Source organism: Miscanthus floridulus, chromosome 8 (assembly GCF_019320115.1).
Source record: "Miscanthus floridulus cultivar M001 chromosome 8, ASM1932011v1, whole genome shotgun sequence".
NCBI classification, from domain to species: domain Eukaryota; kingdom Viridiplantae; phylum Streptophyta; class Magnoliopsida; order Poales; family Poaceae; genus Miscanthus; species Miscanthus floridulus.
In genome coordinates, this window is record NC_089587.1 from 108,744,562 (window position 1) to 108,765,927 (window position 21,366).

The window sequence follows — 21,366 nt, forward strand, 5'->3', positions numbered from 1 at the left end:
CGTCATGCACGGGTTCTCACGGCTGAGCGCGTGTACGAGCAACTCATAGGTCATGCCACAAATGAAAGTGATGATCATGTTGATGTCGGTGATGTTGGGGAGCTCGTTGTGCTTCTTGGAGAAGCGTTGGATGTACTCTTGGAGGGCCTCGTTGGCCCTCTACCTACAGTTGCGAAGGTCTCATGAGTTCCTAAGCCGAGTGTGCATACCCTGGAAGTGACCAGCAAAGACGGAGCGGAGGTTGCCCCAGCAGCGGATGCTGCCGGGCTCGAGCTGCTCGAGCCAAGCTTTTGTCAAGCTCGATAGAAGTAGGGGAAGGTACTGGACGGCGAAGTCAGCCGTCATGGCGAGCAGTAGTCCTTGAGCCAATGGTTCGGGTTGGTCTCGCCATCGTACTTAGAGATGTGCGTCGGCGGCAGAAATCGCCTAGGGTAGGGCGCCACCTGGATCGCCGCCCCAAACGCCTAGGGGCCAAAGTGATCTAGGGTGCCATCCACTGCCCCTCGCTCTAGAGTGCGGGACTGCACCTAAGTGTGGCACCTGGTCTCAATGGTGTCACGGACGTCGCAGCCAGCGCCGACCCAGTGGTGCGCGGGGGGACCATCGGGGGGAAAGCTCGCACCTTCGCCCCTGATGGGGCTTGGCGTTTTAGGTCTGCAGGCGGTCGGAGCTACTGCTGGACAAGTCACTAGTGCTCTCACCTATCGGTGGGGCGTGAGTGTCGAAGCGATCCCCATTGATGATAGTCATCGGCTAGGATGGTCTGGCATGACACTGGGAAGCAGAGCTCTTGGCCAGCTGCTCGAGGGCGACACGAAGAAGCCACCTCGCCTTGTGCAGCCACTCATTGGTCCTCGAGTCTAGCATGTCAGAGATGTCCTCTAGCTGGCAGGTGACAACCGCCATGTTGTAGGCCGCTTGAGGGAAGCGTAGGGTGCTGAGAGCCCCCATGTGGGCATCACCATCATCGCCGAGAGGCTTTGCGGCTCATTGCCATGCAAAGTCCTACCTTTGGCGCTGGAGCTCTACCTCGATAGCCTCTAGGTCCACCTGCAGAGCCTACAGGCGAGTAGCCTTCTCTCGAAGGTAGTTCGCGTGGCTGCAGGGACTCTGGTTCGGTGGTGTGAGCTCAGGCACCTCCCTAGCGGGGATTCACTATCAATGTGATAGCACATGCGTAGTGGGGCGTAGCAGTTGATGTCGTCAGAGTCATACTCCAGGCTATTCCTCAAGAGGATCTCGAGGAAGATGCGCAGCGAGGGGACATCGGCCCCCACGGGGCTAGAGAGGATGGTGCTCCATGGCACCTCACGGCTGACGAGGTGCTCTAGTTCCAGCTGGAAGGAAGTCGCCCAATTCTAGATCCCAAAAGGTAGGTCCATGAGGTAGTACTAGAATCGGTCGGGCGGCAGGAGCACCTCACCGGTGTCAATCTGGTGGTGGACATTGGCCAGCATGTAGAACATTTGGTGGTGGTCTATCATGGTGGGGTACGGACCCAGACCACGCCGGATCTGCTGGGCTAGGACCACGAGATCTGCTCCTAGGAGGCTTGGTAGTGGGGGTAGCGCTGGGAGCTCGTTGCCTGCTGGTGCAGCCCCGTTGAGCGAATGAAGCTCTCCGTGGCAGTCGGCAATGTAGGCCAGGCTCCCAAAGTTGAGGACCTGACCTGGAGCGAAGGCGCTAGCTATGATGAAGAACTCGTAGGGGAAACGAACATCGTCGTTTGGGGTGATGCCGCTTGCTTCGGCGACGAGGCGGGTGGCTCAGGCCACCGTAGAGCCTAAATTGCACTTGCCGCTGCTCCCCTGCCTGGCATGCCAGCTGTCGCAGGGTTAGAACCGTGGCAAGCATTGTTGTTCGAGTTGATGTTAGAGTACGTGTCTATGGTGGCTCAGGTGGACTTAAGAACACAAGAATCACAGAGAGGACGCAACGGTTTATCCTGGTTCAGGCCGATCAGTGCCCTACGTCTAGCAGCTGATGATCCTTATACTAAAGAGCACCCAAAATTCAGGGGTTACAACAGAGTGTATAGGAGGAAGAGAGAGATTTGGTAGGGGGTTAGCTCAGTGCTAATCCTGAGGTTGCCTCACCGCTAGTGTAGCCTTCCCCTCGTCGAAGAAGAGGAAGACAGCGGATGCGGTGGAGGAGCTCTCGGTGCCCCTCTCTAGCTTGCTTTGCTCTCAGTGCTGAGTAGGAGCGGATGGATGGTGAGGAACAGAATGATCTGTCTAGGATCGTCCTCCCCCTCTAGGATCCAACTTTACCCCTTATATATCGAGATAGGTCAGGTACATGGTGGTTTAGGGGGTTGAGCCTATGGTCTACATGCGCCGGAGTCCAGGAGGGTCTTCCAGCTGCGCTCTATGGACCATGGAGATGTCGTGGAGCCAAAGAAGCCCTGGGCATCGTCCGACTGTCTGACACTCTGCGTGTCAGGCTGTGTCGGCTTGGACCGGCCTCCCCGAGTGGACCTTCTAGAGTCTTCTTGGTGGCGAAGGAGGTCGGCTCCAGGGGCTGACGCATGGGCCCAGGAGCCCCCGAGCCCCTGGAGGCCGAGGGGAAACTTGTCTTCTTGTGTCACGCCCCGTGTGTGACCCTATCGAGGGAGCAGCAGGCAAGGCCGCGCCCAAAGTGCTGCGTCGAGGAGCCCCCAAGCCTCGATGGCTCAGGGCATGTCGTCTTGTGCCCGAGCCTTCGCTAGCGTCGTTGGCAGGGCAGGAGCCGAGGGTCGGGCTTAGGTTTCTCGTCGATCGGGAGCTTGAGGCTCGGTCGAGCCCCCGAACCCTGAGCAGAGGCGTTGGCGTGCTCAGGCTCGGGCAAGTTCCTTAGTCTGAGGGTGCGCGTGAGCGTACCCGATGGGTATAGCCCCCGAGCCCCGGTCGATCCTAGAGAGATCGGTCTGGAGGGTCTCCTCGGTTGGGAACCATAGATCCCGAGACTTAACATACCCATTTGTTAGGATCTCGTCAGCGGGCGTATCCAAACGATAGCTAGGATCGTTCTGTTGCGCATATCGTGTAACAAGCTAGGAAACCAATCTATTAGCCCCATTGCCCCCATTGTAACCCTACCTCTCCTGCCTATATAAGGGAGGGTAGTGACCTCGGCCTCGGGATCCACCTTCCACCATTCCAATCTACTACGTAGCTAGGAGCAACAGCCCCTGTAATTGAGCATACGAATACAAGAGCAGCCGCACCACTGGAGTAGGGTTTAGCGCGCCACGGCGCCCCAAACCAATATAAATCTCTGTGTCCCGTGTGCTACCATCTGATTCTGTCTACGCGATCACGTTGCTGGATATTACCAGAGCAAAATAATCCGACACTTTATGAGAGACAAATGGACCATGTATCAATTGTGAAGAGGTAACTATTATATGAGTAAGCTGAGACAATGGGCTGCAAGGATACATACAGCCAGTAGCAGGCTATATTATTAGCCTTGCTCCGAATCAAGGATGCAGACTAGCTTTTAATGGAAGGATGCTGCCAAGCTGTAAACTAATCGTAATAGGCTTTCCACACTCTTTATGAACTTTTGAATGCCAAAACAATGTTTTTTATGTGACAGAGGGAGTAGTAAAATATGATAGATGAGCAGTTAATACACACCATGTACAGTAGGGTATGTAGGTCATTGTTCATTAGTCTTGGTATACATGAAAGATCCTACAACGACGGTTTTTATGGGACGGAGGGAGTAGAACACAAGAACGCCTATGATTACTTATTGTTAATTTGAAGGCAGCCCTGTTTGCTTGAACTTCTTAGCCCGGCTTATCAGTCATGGTACAATATTTTTTCTCTCACAACAAAACAGCATCAGCCGGCTTATCAGCCGTAGAAACCATCAGCCGATTTGTTTATGAATGTATGCATAAAGGTGATTATAATAGTTATACAGTGGATAAATTAGACACACTAAGAAGACTAAAAACAGCAATTGGACCACAGCTTTTGGCCCAAATAAACAACTGAGGTAATAATTTTTTAATAAGGTTATAGGTTATTTAGTTGTCTGTCCTAAGGTGTGGCAAACAGCCCTACCTTACCAACCTCAATTATTGGTGCTAAACTAGCTAATTAAGAAAGTTGTTAACATCAAGTTTAACAACTTGCATATCTAGAGCTAGAGTTATAACCATCACGATCTAACAGTCTGTTTGGCAGGGCTCCACCACTAAAAAAGTGAATCTAGATTCTAGATTCACCATGGAGCAGCTCTACCATGGATCTACTAGGAAACTGTTTGGCTAGACAGCAGCTCCAATCCATGAAACTGAGATTTTGGTTGGATTGACCTGTTTTGCCGTGGGGTTGTATGATCTATCTTTCTTCATATAGTACACGTGTTTTGTTCATATTTATTCACAAAATGGTAATTTTTTCAACACAAATGCAATATCTTGGACATAAATATTCATGAGCATTCAGCATTGACGTACAAGATAGATAATTAACTAATCCATGTTCATGACAACGTCTCAAAACTATTAAGATTATCGTCCATACATAAAATTGTGAAGGACTATGCATACAAGCACGATCTGAAGCCGAAGTTCTCGCCGGCAAACTTTTTTGGCGAAAGTTTGGCGTATTTTTTTTTCGGCCATCTCTGGCGTCCCCCGCGAATTCTGACACCACCACGAGGTCTGTCTCGATCTCTTCTACACTGTCATGCTTTTCGTTTCATCAATCCGATGGTTCATCAATTCACCATTTTCTCCAACTCATTACATTAGAGAAGTATGTTAAGCTCCGATTCCATTTACTCCATATCCAAACTGATGGTGACGTCTTGGTGCGGCAACAGTTAAAAATAATAGAATTGTAGTTACATGACAAACGTGTATTGAACTTTATTATCTGATATCATAGAGTTACCAAGTTTTTATTGAACAAATGGCATTGCAAAGTTATCAGAATGTGCATGCCTCTTCGATGATCTAAGGGTCTTGCTGGTTGAGATAAGCACGCTTGAAGGTATGTGAACCATTGCGTTTAGATAACTGTGTGGTGAAGTTGATGCCTTGTTGCCTTGTTGCTGCTCCATGGCCACAACACCAACAGTGCCCCACTCTGGCTGCAGGCCTTTGATGGCAACATGTTCTGTTAGTAATAGTGTATCCAGGCCTAATCAAAGGTTTTAGAAATTTTTACAGTTCCATAGGGTTATGAAGTGCAGATTGTTTACTGCATATATGTGCTTACCTTTAAATAGAACACCTGCTTCTCAAGTCCATTAGCCCTCACCACACTCTTGTATTCCTGACAAACAAATTGATAAATGGTTATTAGTGCATCCAAACTACATCTTGATAGATAGGTTCACGACAATACAGCTAGTCACAGGTCCCATTATCACGTGGATGTTAACACTGAACAATTTGCAATATGTGCAGGAACTCAATAACAGAAGGGGCTGCTACAGTCCTGTTCAATCTTAGTGAAATATTAGTTGTTCTGTTTGGAGGTTTGCAAAGTTGGATAGTGGTACTTGTTCAACTCATAAAGAGGAAATGCAAGAATGTAGAGTCAGACATTATTCTTTTTCTTGAAGATTCTTTGCAAACATATGTACTATGATGAAAAATCAGCATGATTCAGTCTGTTCGGTTGGCTGGTTCGTTTCGTTGCTGGTTCGTGAAGAAGTACTGCTGGCTGGTTTGTGTGAGAGAAAAATACTGTTCCGGCTGGAAATTTACGATCATTTACGATAAGCCACAGCCAAACGAACAGGCTGAATGAATGTCACGTGACAAGCAAATATAATCCAGTGAATTTCAGCAACATTGATCAAAACAGGGCTATTGATGAGTTTATATTTTAGGCAACGGAACATTTGCAGCTTGAGTTTATTTTTTTATTTTTTTTAATGTCACTGGGCCCCCACTTGAATGTATATTGATATAGCCCCAAATCGGCTCGTTTTATGTTTTACAACGTTTAGGAGTAAGAAAACAACAGCAGCGCCCTAGCACCAGCAAGACATAGGAGCTCTTCAACGATGCCTCCGGGGAGGTAAATGATGCCAACACGTAATCATCGCCACCCAAGCAGGAGCTTAGTGAGGTTTTCACCCGAGCCTTGTGGCGAGGGGTAGCTGCACCGCGACAGAAGGGGTGCCGGCCACCGCCACACCGTGCGAAGCCGTTCCCGAACTCTCACGCGACGGTGGGAGGAGCGCACCGGCAAGCGTCCGCGCTTGGACGAAGGGAGGTGGGTGATGCCGGCCGCCGCCACACTGCGCGGAGCCGTTCCCGGACTCGCACGCGACAATGGTAGGCACGCACTGGCAAGCGTCTGCGCCCGGGGAGAAAGGGTACCGGCCGCTGCCACACCACGTGGAGCCGTTCTCGGACTCGCCCGCGTTGGTGGGAGGAGCGCACCGACAAGCGTCCACGCCTAGAGAGGGGCGAGGTGGCGGCCGCTGCCACACCGTGCGGAGCCGTTCTCGGACTCGCCCACGACGGTAGGAGGCGTGCACCATCTGGATGGAGGGAGGGGTGTGTCGGCCACCGCCACACCGCGCGGAGCCGTTCTCGGACTCACCGCGACGGTGGGAGGCGCGCACCACCTGGATGGAGGGAGGGGTGTGCCAGCCACCGCCACACCACGCAAAGCCGTTCCTGGACTCGCCCGCGATCGTGGAAGGCGCGCACCGGCAGTCATCCGCGCCTGGACAGAGGGTGGGGTGTCGGCCACCACCACAACGTGCGGAGCCGTCCGGACTCGCCCGCCATGGTGGGAGGCACGCACCGACAAGCGTCCACGCCTGGACGAAGGGGGGTGCCGGTCGCCGCCACACCACGCGGAACCATATTCGGACCCAGTGGCGGAGGGTAAAGCAAATTGAAGGGGGGGCCAATTTTTTTTTAAAGTCAACTACAGTTAATATAAAAATGAAGTTTCAAGTGGATTTTCGTCTCCCCCTTCTTTTCCCCAACAGTCGATCTAGCATAATCATACCAAATTAACTAGTAACAACTATGAAAAAAATTGGGATCCAAGAAACACAACCTGTAGCAGCAAGAGGCGGAGGCGCGGACATCTGCACAACGACGACGGGCACCACGACGATGCGCCGCAAGCTTCGAATCGGTGAGTGTGTTACTCGGCTGTTGGCGGCCTGGGCGTAGCATTCGGAGATGCGAGCGCTGAATCAGTTCCATCGGGCGGCGACGGCGGCGGCGGTCGGCCACCTTGTTGCAATGTTGCTGGCTCGCTGCCCACGCGGCCACGCCCCACCACCAAGCCTTTGCGTGCGTGAGTGTTGGCTGATGGGTGGCGTGTTGGCCTGTTTTAGAGTTCTACTAGGATGGAGGCCTGGATAAGCACTGGGCCTTGAGAATTTCTAGCAGGCCAAGGGGGGCCGGAGCCCAGTTTCACCTCCACTGGGCTCCGTCCGTGTTCGGACCCGCCCGTGATGGTGGGAGGCATGCACCGGCAAGCATCCGCGCCAGCACGGTGGGGCAAGCATCCGCACCAGCTTGAGTTTATTGCTTGCATTCCATGAAAAATTTATCATATTGGTGCAAGGTTCATCCTCAAGCAGTTCTTCGGTATCACAACACGTAGATGTCACATTGAATCTATAAGCTCATATATTAGAGTAAAAGTATTACACACGTTGATTAAAAATGGAATTTCTTACCCAAAAAGCACAAAGAAACTGTGTATATCGTGGAACAAACCTAAACCTAGAAATCTTGGCATATAGAAACCTCCAGGTGTTTGAGGCATTTTATCCAACATATTTCGTGAGTGACCAGAGTGCCGTTCCAGTCTTGGGGCTTCAACTGCATTTGCAAAATAAGGGCATGTTTGGAACATATGAATTTCACATGAATCTCACAGGAATCAGTTCAATTTCATAGAAAAAACATAGGAACACATATTTTTTCCTGCAATGCAATCCAAACAGGACCTAGGACCATAGACTGCGGAAATTTTTCTCCCACGCAAGAATCGAGGGCAAGCACAGGGAAGCGGGGCAGGACTTGGGCTCAAAGCCGATGCCGGACACATCTGCTGCAGGCTGCAGCTCCGGCGTGAGGACGATCTGACAACCCAGGCGTGCAAGAGGATACCTCACCATGTGGCAAAATATCTCGACGCCGATCACGTGCTCGGCGATGCAGGCCGCCCTGCTGGTGGCTGCGTCCTAGTAGCCCATATTGCCGTGATTGGCCAAATATTTGCGTGCCCCGGGGCAGATGTATACCCCTTATAAACAGCCGTTGGATGCTTTTAAAGATTCACCAACAAACCCTCACCGCACGTCTTCGGTGAGAGCGAAGATACTGTTTACAGCTCACTCCGGCGTCCCGCCTCCTCGTAAGCGGCGAGGGGGCACCGACCTCATGCGACATGTCCCTGATGCTGCGCCTTTTGATGCGCCCCACTACGCTGGTCGCCACCTACCTCAGCCTGGAAGAGTTGTTCAAGGATGCCGGCGCCACCACGACGCTCTTTGAGGTGGCGCACGGCATGTCCCCGTGGAGTTTGACCAAGAATGATGCGCTGTACAACAAAACCTTAAACGACGGGTGTGCGGCGGACAGCAATTTGGCCATGGATACGCTCTTGAAAGACCCGGAGGTGCAGGTATATTCCGCGGGCTCAGTTCGCTCATTGACGTCAGCGGTGGCCACGGCGCCGCTCCGGCGGCCATTGCTAGGGCCTTTCCGCACATCCAGTGCAGCGTGTTAGACCTCGAACAGGTGGTCGGTCACTGTCAGCGAGGCACCTGCTGATGGCACGGTGAAATTCATCGCCGGTGACATGTTCGAGTCTATCCCGGCTGCAGATTGTGTTTTTACTTAATATAAGGTACTCCTGTACTGTTCTGCATTACTACATACGTATACTACTAATACTGTTATCTAATGCCGCTGCCAATGCTACTACATACTAATAGTTTTATCTACCTGTCTATATATATGTATTTCAGTATGTTCTGCATTGTTGGGATGACGACAGCAGCGTCGAGATACTCCGACAGTGTAAGGGAGCAATCCCTACAAGAGACGCCGGAGGAAAAGTGGTAATCATGAATATGGTGGTCGGGTATGGTTCACCAGATATGTTTGTCAAAGAGACATGCGGATGATGCGATACGTTGGGGGTTGAGCGAGAGGAGCATGAATGGAAAAGGATTTTCTTAGAAGCTAGATTCAGTGATTACAGAATCACGCCGACATCATTGGGTTTCCAATCGGTCATCGATCGAGGTTTTTCCATGAAGAAGCTTGGCCAGTGTCAGGAAAAATATATATCATTACTAATAAGTTATTAATAAGACACACATGATGATGCGTATGGCCACATATATATGGGCAAATATATTTTAAATGCATAAGAATGAGAAAGGATTAGCATTGTACTGCCGTTAGGCTTCTCACGAGTCAGCAAACCACATCCTGGCGACCCGTCGGCAGCTCGCAGGCCCAAGATCTCGGCTAGGATATCTGGGCCAGAATGGGCCTGCGTCGTTTTCAATGAGAAGCCCACAGCGGAGTGAGACATATATATATATATATATATATATAGTGGCGGATGTGGGATGCGGGATAAGGGGGGGCTAAAACAACAGAGATGTTGATTTGCACGAAGATTTAACGGTGAAATCAAGTTTTTACTACAATAATTAGCATTGAAATCAAGAAATTAGGGGGGGCTGGAGCCCCCCAGCCCCCTTTGGATCCGCCACTGTATATATATATATGAGAGGAGTGGGCCCCCTCACAAAAAAAAAATATGATGGGAGTGGGGAATTTGTAATCATCTTAACCCTGAAGCAACTGCATTCTATCGTATCAACCGGCTGAGGCCGGAACGCTACCTATATTCGCTCTTTTACTGTTTATCTTCTCCGACTCCGGTCGGTTAGCAGACACGAGTCACGAAGACGTGCGCCATGGTTTTCTGCTGAGTTGCATGGCTACAAACATTTATCTGTATGCAACCAAGAATGAAACATGCTGAAGTTGGCATCACTTTTCTTATCAGATCTCTTACTACCTTCCGTTCCGCTCTTTGAAGTTCCATTTACATGCTGATGGAATAACTCAAGCTGGGACTGCCGTGGTTAAATATTGCTTTCCATAGCATCTGAAACTACCTCTTGTTACAGTTTTTTGGAACGTGCTGCTTTGTAGTAATAGCACTGTCGAGAGATATATATATCTGTGGAGTCGGCAATTTGAAGCTCAGCACTTGCTGATGTCTCAGTGTTAAAATCCTTGTTTGAATTATCGCCGTTTCCCTTTTCGTTTCCTGGATCTTCCTCTGCCACTGGGTCTACATCCATGTCAATGGGCATTAGGTTCTCAGAGTTGTCTTCCGTTTCAAGTCTGAATTGCAAGTCAAAAACATAGTCTCCGATCACTACTTCAACAAATTCAGGAATGATGTCAGGGTTAAGTATTGCTACCCTGATTGACTGATTCTCCCATATTTGTGTTCTTTTGTGAGTTTCATATCCACATTGTGAGTCACCCGTAATATTGAGGCAACAGCCCAAGTTATGGGGAATTCCATCAAGTCATCAAAAAATCCTTGGAATTGAACCCAAGTCTTTGGAATTTCATAAGCCTGTTGTGACCCTTTTACTGCAAAGACCATTTTAGCTTTAGTGCATTTAGTCCACGGCTCTCAACTGGTCCGTCACCGAGGCCGAGGCCAAGAGTTTGTTTGAAAGCTTATGAAAAAATGGACTTGGGCAAATTATTGGTGAAAGAGTTTTTTTTTTTTTTTTTTTTTTTTTTTTGCTAATGTCTCTCTATCTCTTTGTGGATTTTTTTGTGTAAAGATCTCTCATAAATATTTATTCTCTTTTATCCTCTAGTTGTTGTTTTTTTCTAGAACAGACCGCCTGGACTTTTTTTTTCTCAAATTATTGGAAGGGAAGGAAAGAAAAGTTAAGGGCTCCTTTGGAACATAGGGTAGGAATAGTATAGGAATAAGAAAAATATAGGGACCGTTTAGAACGCAGTAATTTCACAGAAATTTCACATGAATTAATTCAATTTCACAGTTAAAACGTAGGAATATGAAAATTTTCCTTTCTTCCAAACAGGCCCATAGGATTTGATGTGACAAGTTCCTCTAATCCTATAAGAATTCAATCCACAGGAAAATATCCAGGAGACCCTTTGGCCACTCAGGTGAAATACAGGAATGTGTACTAGCCGTTTGCATTGAAAGCAACAAGCTAGCCGTTGCAAGTGTTGATGTGCCTATATATATATATATATATATATATATATATATATATATATATATATATATATATATATATATATATATATATATATATATATATATATACACACACACGTGCGCGCCTGTACAAACTACAACACCTGCTCATCTCCAAGCACACAGTTCGTCTCCAAACACAAGCTCATCTCCAATCACTTCAAGAGCTCTGACTACATACTTCATACAGTGAAGTAGTGGTCAACTTTTTTTCGGGATTACACAGTATAATACAAACACTTGCGGAACAAGGGGGGCCAACAGGGGCTGTGCTCAAACACCCCCCCCCCCCCCCCCTCCCCCAAGAACAGTAGATTTTATTGAATACTTATATAGATATTTAAATTTATAGCACAAAAAATATCAATTTTCACTTATTTTTTTTATTAAAATATTATGATTTTGGTTATAAAATAGTGTAAAAGTTTAAAAAAATATTGAAACATATAATTATGTATATTTTATCACACTAAAAAATGTGATCATATTTGTCCAGCCTCTTAATCAAAATCGTTGATTCCGCCTCTGGACACTTACAACGCACGTACACTTACCCCTATAAACGCACGTACGCAAACCCTACCCTTATGAGCATCTTTGAAGACTGGACCAGTAAATCCTCGAGATTGATGAAATCACCACAAGTGTCTCGTTGTCGACAGGAACGTCTCCTACCACTAAAAGCACAACGCATTTAAATCCTAAAAGATTCGCTCCCACGGGAATCAAACCCAAGACCTAAGGTGCTACCGAGGCTCTGGTAACCACTAGGTTGCAGACCATTTCACGTAGTGGTTAACTGTTGTGTCTACAGTATATTCAAATGTGATCCTCTGTTTCTTTACGAGGCATGTTCGGCTGGTCATATTTCGAACTTATTTCGGCTGATTTCGGTTAATTCAATAGTGTTCTGTGAGAGAGAATAAGCTGAAACAAGCTGAGACTAGACAAGGAGAACAGGTTGTACACAATGGAGACGTCCGTTACTTCCTACAATATGATAAAAATCAGTTCGTATTAAAATACGCATGGAAGTTGAATTTTACTGATATTTTTTTACATATCATCAACCATAAAATGGCCCACAAACTTACCCTTCTCAAACGCTATTGTACGCAAAGCATGAGTGCATGACCCGCTTGCATACAGGCAAAGCGGAGCTCGAGTTTAGGGCACGCTTTTCATTTGTAGATACTACTAGAGGTGAGAAGCACAGTGGCAGCCACTTCGCCCGCTGGCATCCACAAAAGTGGCCTGGCCAGTGGTCACATCCACTTGGTCGGCTGACCGGACCAGACCTTTCCCGATGTGGCTGGTGGCTCCTCCAACTGGCGCCCCAAGTTGCCGAAAAGGAATTGTTCTTTCGCTCTCCCGTCGCCTGTTGCGTGGTGTTGCTGTTGAGTGCAGCTGCAGATCTGCTGCACACTTGACCAAGATCGATTCATCTAGGGACTAGTAGCAGATAACCCAGATCTCCCAAAGAAATACTAATCCCAAGTTGCCGGTCGCCTTTTCGATTTGCTTCCCCTGTCGCCGCCGTCACGCGCCCCGGATTAGGGTGGTTGGCTGGCGGCAAGTTGCACGCGAGATGCCGCGACGATCGAGCACTGTGGAGCGTTCTTGCCCTGCGGGCCGACCGGTCACCTCCTGCGTTGGGGGTGGGGGGCGGGGCCCGGTGGATCGCCCAAGTTGCCGCGGGTGAAAAAGGGGAAAACGTCGTGCCCGCCGACTACGGTCCGTGTCACGAGTACTGCAGGAGGTCGTTCATCGTCACGTCAGGAGATGCAGGGAATGCTGCCGCAGCGCACCGCGGCAACTTGCGCCTCTCGCGAGACTTTTCGCTGATGCTTTGCTTACTGGCCGTCGACGCTGGCCGCGGGCCGCGGGCCGCTGGCGTCTCAGATTCTGGCGGAGAGCGCTCGGTTTCCCCGGGGCGGGAGCACGTGCATCGGGCGATGAGAAACCGCGGTCCGACGGCGGCAGTAGCGCCGGCCCAAGGCCATCTCCATATTATTTTATATTTTATTAAGAGAAAACAGATAAGTTATGGCTTAATAATCAAAAGCTAGACTTACGTATATATTTTAAGGGAAAGGGTTAGCGCCCGGACGTCCGGCCGTAGGAGGTGGGAGCCCGCGTAAGGACATTGCTCCTGTTCGAGCGCATCCACCGCGTAACGTCCTAGCATAATAGAAACGCACCATAACCCTGCAGCGCCGTAACAGACAAGAGCGCGACCTTCGCACCCGCCTCACCCCACTTGCGCATCCGCGTCGCGGAAGAGTCTGCTGGCCTCAGGCGCCCGCACGGTGACCCACGCGCGGCGCCCCAACAACATGTGCAACACTCGATATACTTTTGAAACATTTAGACGTAACACTTGCAAAATACGTCTGTAGATAGATGAAACACTTAAAACATACGTCTCAAAACACTTGCAAAAACACCTGAAAAAACACGTAAAAACCATTAAAAACATACACAGCATCCAGATAAAAATACTTGCAACATATGCAACATCCAGATAAACACACTTGCAACATACGTCTGAAAAACAGATGAAACATTGGAAACAGAATCGTGCAACATATGTGTACAACCATTGTAACATATGCAACATCTCGATCTACTTTGCAGCATCTATATGAAACACTTGAAACATCCCTCTGAGACATTTCAAACACTTGAAATAGACGCTAGCAACATGCAATTTTAAGCGCAACATCTACTTGCTGCTTGGACGAAATGGAGGCTCATCAATGTAGAGCTTGGCGTGGCACGGAGCTAGATGTCGTGGAATGGGGGGCGATTTCACAGAGGGGCAAGCGGTTGCGCGTCTCCAGCGATAGGGTGGGCGGGTGCAGTCCCCCGCGGCAAGGCACCCCCACGGTGGAGGCGGCAGCACTGCCCACGGTGAGCGGCACCCACGCTGGAGAAGGTGAGCCGTCGGTGGGCGGCGCGATTTTGTCGGGCGCATAGGTCGGATGGCGCGGTGGATAAGGCCGCTGCAGTGACTAGAGGCTTCTGGACGAGCGTATAGGAGTGGGTCAATGGGAGCGTCCCGACAGATAGACGCCCTATTCTCTATCATTATCGTATTTTAAGATTCATATCTCGTATAGTTCCTGCCTAAAAACTGGACATCCTTTAGGCGAACGAGAACGGACACGGCCACATTAGGGGTGCTGCACGCCTGTACCCTGCGGCCTTCGAAAGTAGCTCGAGGGAGGCAGGCCGACCGGCAAGGCCTAGGTGGCGGGCACGGGAGGTAGGTCAAGGCAGCAGGGTCGCCGCTGGCCTGAGCCACTATAATATGACACCCCTTTTGCAACGCAAATATGAGGTGCTAAAAATCCATATATGCTTTGGTAGGGTCTATTCCAACGCATCTAATATGTGTTGCCTAAAGTGGCGTTGCAAGGATCTATTGCAACACTTATTTATGTGTTGGTAACAAGTACTAATAACCGTTGTAAAGTTGCAACGCATAATGGTGGGTTATGGCAACGCTTATATGTGTTTGTACAAACCATGGGCGAATGACTTTTCTGTGGCATGTTGCAACATATAGATTAGTTTATTGCAACATTTATATACGTTGCATGGAAAAATTAAACCATGCGGTCATTAATATCATAATAAATTAATTAATTTATAAAACAATACAAAGATCATGCCGGTATAATTTAATGAGAAGCCCAACACATAGGAAATAAACATTCTCAGCCATATAGTATCAAGAATTTGGGGCATTACAATGACTACAATCCACATAATACATAACGTAATTTTTGTTCATAGTACAAATTCCTATGGTAGTAACTTCAGTCTAGCATTCCACAGATGTGATCATCCTTTTATCTTCTTGACCTACCGATGGAAGTTGGATTACTTTAATACAATAATTAGAAGTATAATCAAATTGGGATAATATGAAATTTTAAGAGAGGTGTCTTATGCAATAGCATCATATGATGAGCAGAATAATATTATATCTTGCACATATATCAATCATTTGTGGCAGAACCGTCCGAAATAATACACTTTCGGAGGCGCTCGTCTTCCACTGGACACTAAGCACCTCGAAAGTGAGCTACATCGAACAGTTCTGTCGAGCATACCCCAAGGAAGAACTCGAAATAATCCACGTTTTACATCCAGAATCCAATAATGAGTACGAGCTTACAATAATTAGTCTATTTCATACAACAAGAGTTCTTGAAAATTATTTATTACAATACCAGAGTTCAGAGTGTGATAATTAAACAGCTGAATGAAAATAAACATCTAGCAGAAACGATACAAGGATCCGTCTGTGCCCACCAGAAGAATCCTCCACACAAGAGCTACTCCTCAAGTTGCACCTGCAACAGAGGTAAAATAAACCCTGAGTACACAATAGACTCGCAAGACTTACTCGACTAGTGAGAATAGTTTCTCGACTCTCAAGGATATGATAGGCAATATATGTTTGATGTTTTCTTTTTGTTTACGAAAAACATTACTAATAGTTCATCCTTACAGTCAAGTTTTATTAGCAGTCATGATTACTTCATTAGCTAACCATTCTACGTAAGCACCTATTCTGCTTTCAAGCAAGGGTTAAGCAATCAGAACTATTTCACCATCTTTCATCTTGCAATTCTTACTACGGTGCTAGACCATAGCCAAGTCGTACTGTCTCACGGAAACAGCGATTCACAAACCAATGTATCCCAGCTGGGTACCCCGAACACACGCCCCGTTTGTACCCCAGGCACAAACAAGACCAACCCATTCCGCTCCTGTCACGGGGTCCAGGTCCCCATCCAAACTTAGACTCCAAGCCCCCACACTTGAGACTCGGTCTTAGTACGGTGCTTAGACCTCCACCTTTCCCCGTCTCCAATCAGTCGGTCCGGAAAAGAGCCGGAGCCCACAACAAGAGTGTAACGAGTATTCCCGTTCCCATAAGCAAGTATGTGCCTAGGATAATAAGTATATGACTTGACTACCATCCACAGCAACGGACGGTCCTTAATCGACACGAATAGGAAAAACAGTGTAACCAAGCTAAGCCTCATTGGCCGTGGGACACAACCTGTTACACCCATCAATACTCATACCATATCCATGCCCTGTCTCTATTTTTCCTTTCATCATTTTATCATGAGAGTAAATATAATAATCATCTATTGTGAGTAACGGCAGGTTACTCACGCTACCAAAATGCTAAGCATAGCAGCTACTCGAACCTGTACTAGTAGGACTCGTAAGATAGTTATATCTATGCATGTGGTTTTCATAAAATTTCTGTAACGTAAATGCACATCACACACACACATATATATATGTATATATATATATACATATACATATATATATATATATATATTCAGTGATTATCAAAAATAAAGGTTATGCACCGGGGCTTGCCTTGGGCAGGCGTGGTGTCAACTGAGTCAGTCAATGGTGACTCCGGGACCTCCTCCTGCACAAGAATCTCGTCCTCATACTCCTCAACGATCTCCTCGAACTTGCGATTGCCGGTGGTCATGATCTTCGCCAACTCGTTCTCTACATGCATGCGATGATGATGCAACACTTAGCATTTAAGCAATAGCAACTCCTAAACTAAGAATTCGCATACTAAGCTACTAAGCTAGCTCTAATAACTAAGGTACTAAGCTAACTATCATCTTTACCAAGCAAAGTGTTGGGTTCAACTAACAAACACATAGCTTTACAAATGAAGGATATATCTTTATTTCTACTAATGATTTAATGTATATTTAAAATAAAGAGCATTTAACTACCCTAATGCTTAGTCTATTCTAAAGTTACAAAAATTACAGTGAGCACATAATAATACAATGAAACTACCATAAAAATGTCAGGACCAAAGCTATCACCAATTTACCACAAAAATTCCTATAATATTTAACCTAATAGTATTAAGCATTCTCAAATGATTTACTAGCTCCTGGTATCAACATGTATATATATGAACTAAATATACTAATAGATAGAGCACAATTTTAGGAACCTAACAAAATTTATTTCACAATTTTTGGACACCTACATCATTTTATATGATTTACCAAAGATTAGCTAAAAAATTAAATTAGAAAACTATTTCAAATTCCTTAGGAAAAGAAAAATGAAACCTCCCACGTGGCCCACACGCGCGGCCCACGCGACACAGCACGTGCGCAGCGGCCCGTAGGCGTAGCCCACGTGAGGCCGGCCCGCGCGGAGACGGCACGCGCCGAGGAATCCCGCGCGCGTCGATGACTTTACAAAAAAAAGACATCGAACTCCTCTCAATTTACAACTAAGTACTAACACTATTTTCTCCTCTATCAGAACTTCTAACCCCCTGGTCTTTCCCTAATTCACCCACGCGCACCCCCGGCGACCCAGCGCAAGGCGACGCGGCGAGCGGCGGCACTGAGCGCCTATGCCGGCCACCTAGGACCTGCGCGGGCCCACCTAACGGGTCGATCACGACCTTCGATCTTGGTGGCTACGCTAAGCGGCAGCGAGGGGTGGCGGGACACGCTGGAGGGAGCTACAGCAACGCGTGACCATCCACAACGGCGGCGTAGCTGCCCCAGCGATCTAGAGCACCTAAGAACCTAATTGGCTAGCGAGGGAGCATGAGTAGACTATCATGGACCTAGCTGAGGTGACGGTTGAGGTAGAGGATGATGAAGTAGGGCTAGCCATGTGCGAACGAGCCATGCGGCGACGCACCGCGGCGGCATGGTCGCGTCAGCGACGACGGGGAGGCGGTAGCGGTTCCGCTAACCTGCGCAAGGGGGAGAGGTAGGCAATGCAAAGTTAGTGGTGTAGGTGAATTGGTTCGGGGTGAGTGGTAGGAGGGCTGCCCACATCCACGGTCGGACGCGGCCTTATCGGCACGGTGGCGGGGAAACTCCAAAATTGGAGCTTGGCAGTGCCTTCTTCATGGCTGGGTGGGGTCGGACAGCGAGAGGACATGATGGTGAAGCCTTGGATACGATGAATCGAATGGAGGTGATCGCTTGCTAGGTAATTTGATGGCGCGCTCGACGGCGGCAGTAGAAGGAGAAAGAGAGAAAGAGAGAGACGGGGGGCGGCAGGTGGGCTCGGCTCGTCCACGCCTTGGCGGGAAACGATCGGCGTGATCATGGAGGCCCACGTGCAGGCGCTAGCAGATAGGCACGTACGTTCATGACCGACGTGGCCCGTGCGACGCAGTGCCATTAATGACAAGGCAATGGCGAGCCCAACCACGTGCGCGCGGCAGAGGCGGCATCGCACTGGGCTGGCAGCGGCGTAGAGATGCAGAGTGAGACACGGACATGACGGCGAGGCGACGGCACCGGCAGCGGCTGTGGCACAGCGCGGGGCGAGTCGCAGTGTGCCAGCGGGGTGGGGCCAGTGGCAGCACCGCCCGGCTGCGCAAGCAACAGCGGCGGCTCCGCGCCCGCCGCCAGGAGCCAGCGGCGGCCATGCCAGACCAGCTGTGGCCGGCCACGCGCGGCAGCGCGCGTGCGCGCGGGACAGCCAGCATGGCGACGCCGAACGCCCGAGCGTGGTGACCGCGCCCACGTGGCCAACCGGCCAGAAACCGTGTCGTGCAAAAGCGCCTATAAAAACTAAACGGTTGCTTCTGAACCTTAACCATCTTCACCATAGTCAAGATGGCATATGAGACTACCAAATCGAGCTATAACACTATACCACCCTTTAACCCAATCTCTTAAAATAATTTGCTAAACATAGCAATGTATAGCTGTTGATAAACTTGAAAATTTTCTAAGTTTTTGAGCTGAACTTGATTTCAGTTTGTAATTTCTAGGCTAGTAGAAATATTAGTTAGTAATATCATTTTTCAACAGCAAGTATTTCATTGTCATCTATAAAGTTTGTACTTCAAACTTTATTTAAGTACCACACACATGTTCTATAGTATTTTTGCTTAATAAAAAATGGTTTTCAACCCTACTTGATATTCATGAGCTATTGAATCAACTTTCATTTATCATTTTTATTGATCATTTTAAGTTACAAAAAATTTATCTACACATTCTATCACAAGCATTAATACATAAATATGATGCTCATGATATGTTTTAGTAAATGATTTAGGGTGCAACACCGAGGTTGTTACATCATTGAAGTCCATACAGTATTATAACAGTTTCAGAATTTTTTTTGCTTGATTGCCAAAAATAAAATATTAGTAAACTGGTAGTAAAAAGTACAGTTGATACCACTCTTAACTCTGAAGATTATCCCTCAAAAGCAATGACAATTTCTTGTGCGGGCATCTTGTTGTTCATCATATGAACGTCTGAGCATCCACAGACTGGTTCAGAAATAAGAACTATAATTTTTCAGACCTGCAACAAGAATTATAAATAATTAAAGTACATAACTGATTTTTCTGGGAGAATTGCATCAGCAGAAGAAAAAAGTCTTCTTATATGAACTTAGAAGTGAGGCAATTAAAGAATGGAGTATATACTAGGCAATCTTAACATTCAGTAGAAGATGGTACCTCGAAAGTAAGATATACTATGCCTGAAGTTGTCAAGTAGGCAGGTATGATGCTGAAAAATAAATCCATATAGACTAACTCAGTGAAAAATTTAATCATCTGTACAACTGCAAAAGTTCACGTGAAAAAGAAGAGTCGAATGCTTGACTCGGTCACTGAATGTAACTTCTGGTTTCTGGACTACCCGAATAGAGTTGATTATTCAATCATGAGAGAGAATCAGTTAAGCAACCGAAAAAGCCAATCGCAAAGAAATATGAAAACAGCACGAATGTTATATCCCTGTGAAAAGAACAGTACCGATATGTCAGGTGAAAATAACATATAAAATTCAGATCTTCATATGTTAACAGCATGGTCGACAATTGATACTGCAAGCAAATTAAACGGCATTAATTTTCTATCATTATTCTAAACCAATTGATTTCTTTTTATTAAATTATACAATACAAAGTGCGCCAAAGGCAAGAATATTTACTATTATTTTTTCCTTTTATGCGGATTGGCACAGATCAGCAAATTCACACGTATGGCCCCGTTAGCTTCGCTGAAAAAACAAGCCGAAACACTGTTCCGGTTAATTTGTTGTGAGAGAAAAATACTGCGGCTGAAAAAACAAGCTGAAAAGTATAGATTATAAGAGAAGCGAACAGAACCTTGCACTAAAGCCAGATCAAGAAAATGACAAATAGAAAGGGATACCTGGATGGCTGTATACACTTCCCAACATGGTCCGACAAAAAAAAAAGAAAAAAAAGGAAAAAGAAAAAACAGTTGGTGCACAAAAATTCATAGACCGATTCTCATATACTTGTTACAGAAGGAGGGGGTGGAGAGGATACCTGGATCATGCGGGTAGAATAATAATGTAGACGCAAAGAAGGTAGCATCGTCCAGATCTGGCTGCCGGCTCCCCTGTGTCACCATCGATCGCTTGAATTGAAGGAGATATTGAGGTGATGGAGGACCTGCAACCATAGGAGTAAGATGGCGGTGTGGATGTGATAGGGCGGCCCCGACTTCAGAGATTCGATCCAGGAGCGACGATTTAGATGGCTCTGTTTAGATTCTAAAAATTTTCACCCTAAAGTGTCACATCGAATCTTGCGGCACATGTATGGAGTACTAAATATAGACGAAAAATAAAATTAATTGCACAGTTGGATGAGAAATCGCGAGACGAAACTTTCAAGCCTAATTAGTCCATAATTAGACACTAATTGTCAAATACAAACGAAAGTGCTACAGTAACCCAAACAAAAAAAATTTGCCAACTAAACGCGCCCTTAGTCGCCATATTGTGCGCTGCAATGAGTGCGCAGGCTCTGAAGACCGGAGGGGAGAAGAAACTACCGAGGGATGGTGATTTTGGTGAACCTATGTGCGGAAGGTGCCGGGTGACCGGTGGTCGTTTGGTTTTAATAAAAAATATTGGACAAGGACGTGGAGAGGTGGGCTGTACCGAGAAAACTACAACACATCTCATTTTAAGTCTCGAGCGCTAGAAAAGTTGTATTAGAGCGAGTAATAAGGTTTTAAGTCTTTGTCGCTGCCACTATCTCCGACTAT

The 21,366-nt window shown here is 47.3% G+C and overlaps 1 long non-coding RNA gene and 1 pseudogene across 1 annotated transcript; one reads left to right on the forward strand and one right to left on the reverse strand.

Moving 5' to 3' along the window:
* Window positions 1-4,775: 4,775 nt before the first annotated feature.
* LOC136473229 (uncharacterized) lies at window positions 4,776-7,240 on the reverse strand. Its single transcript, XR_010762545.1, has 3 exons — window positions 7,029-7,240; window positions 5,220-5,276; window positions 4,776-5,099 (listed from the first exon to the last, which is right to left on the reverse strand). It is a non-coding gene; the product is annotated as an uncharacterized lncRNA (long non-coding RNA).
* A 783-nt stretch (window positions 7,241-8,023) lies between these two features.
* On the forward strand, window positions 8,024-9,531 carry LOC136469707 (acetylserotonin O-methyltransferase 2-like; annotated as a pseudogene).
* The last annotated feature ends 11,835 nt before the right edge of the window (window positions 9,532-21,366 follow it).